Source organism: Galeopterus variegatus, unplaced genomic scaffold, assembly GCF_000696425.1.
Source record: "Galeopterus variegatus unplaced genomic scaffold, G_variegatus-3.0.2 Scaffold13943, whole genome shotgun sequence".
NCBI lineage: Eukaryota > Metazoa > Chordata > Mammalia > Dermoptera > Cynocephalidae > Galeopterus > Galeopterus variegatus.
Window position 1 is genome coordinate 13,510 of NW_007740054.1, and position 1,466 is coordinate 14,975.

The window sequence follows — 1,466 nt, forward strand, 5'->3', positions numbered from 1 at the left end:
GCAGAGCGAGCTCATCAGGGCTGAGTGTCCATGCCAGGCAGGGGCTGAGCGGAGGCTTTGATGGTGGCAGGGCCTATGGGGACAGATTCGACAGGCTCTGAGAAAGCTTTTGGGCAATGCCGAGGGCCATGAGGAGCATGAGTGTGATGTGGTGAGACGGTGGACGGGAGGGCGGGCGTGGGAGGCTGGGCAGGGAGGGGCAGGTGGGCTCCCCAGGCCAGAGATGCTGCAGCCTGGCTGGGGTCATGAGGCGGCTCTTTGGGATGTGGGAGTGAGGGAGAGATGAGGGCTCTGGGGACACCAGGGTCTGGCCTGGGTGAGCCAGGGCTGAGGGTGCCAATTGCCAAGAAGCGTTTCTAGCTGTGGTGCTCAAGGAGGGCTTCCTGGAGGCTGCGGCCTCTGGATTGGGTCTGGGAGGACAGGCTGGGTTGGAGGGGCAGAGGCGCACACAGCGCACATGGGGGCAGGGTCGGGAGCGTCTGGACCAGGTGGGAGGAGGGTGGTGACCTCCACAGCCCCTGCTGGGACCTCAACTTGGATGCTGCCAGCCGGCCCAGACGCCCCTTCTGCTCCTTCCCTGGCCTGTGCTGATGGTGGGGCCCGTACCCTGGGTTGGGGAAGGAGAGGGCTCCCCAGCTCCAAGCTTCTAGGCAGGGTGGCCTGGCGCATCTCAGTCCCAGGACCTCCCATCAGAGCCCAGCCAGAGAGTGCTCCTGGAGAGGGAGCAAGATCCCTGGTCTCTGCCACCAGCTCCTCTCCCCTGCAGGAAGGGAAAGTGAGGTGCGTCTGCTTTTCGATGACAGCACGTGGCTGTACCGTGAATGACCATGACTGCACGGCATGGGGCTGTGGCTAGGGTGTGGGGGTGCTCAGGCAGGATTCTCCCACCCCCAAGGCCCTGTGTCCCTCCTGCCAGCCACAGCTGCCCACTAGCTCCGCCCCAGGCTCTCTCCACCCCTGCTGGATTGTAAGGACATGTGATCCAGCAAGTGCCCAGCCTACTCCAGGCAGGAGGTGGGGCCAGATGGTCATGACACCCCTGCTGATGACTTATATTAGCCCCAAAGTTCAGATGAGGATGTGGAGGCTGGAGGAGGCTGTGTGCGGGGTCCGAGCTTCCCCGGGATGCTGGGCTGGGCTGGGCTGCCCTCCGAGTTCGGGTACCCTGGTGGCGGTGTTCCCAGTGGGTCCCCTGCAGCCGTGGGTCAGAGCTGGCTGGAGTTCCCCCTTCACCCACCACGGGTAACCTCTCTGAAACTCAGTCCCCTTTTCTGAAACCTGGGGGTGGTGACGAGTTACTCATCAACGTCTAGACTGGATCAGGGGCGTGGATGGGGTGTTGCCTGTAAAACCCCCGGCCCAGAGTCTGACCCCAGCAAGCCCCGATATGGCCAAGGCAGGGAACCCAGAGACCTGGGGTGGTGGAAAAACAGCTGGTGAGGATGTCGAGGTTTGGAGAGGAAAAG

General features: G+C 63.2%; 1 protein-coding gene across 1 annotated transcript in view; it reads left to right on the forward strand.

The window, feature by feature from the left end:
• LOC103581790 (sarcosine dehydrogenase, mitochondrial-like) overlaps positions 1–1,466 on the forward strand; it is a 25,345-nt gene that overhangs the window by 12,443 nt on the left and 11,436 nt on the right. The gene's annotated exons all lie outside the window — the stretch shown is intronic.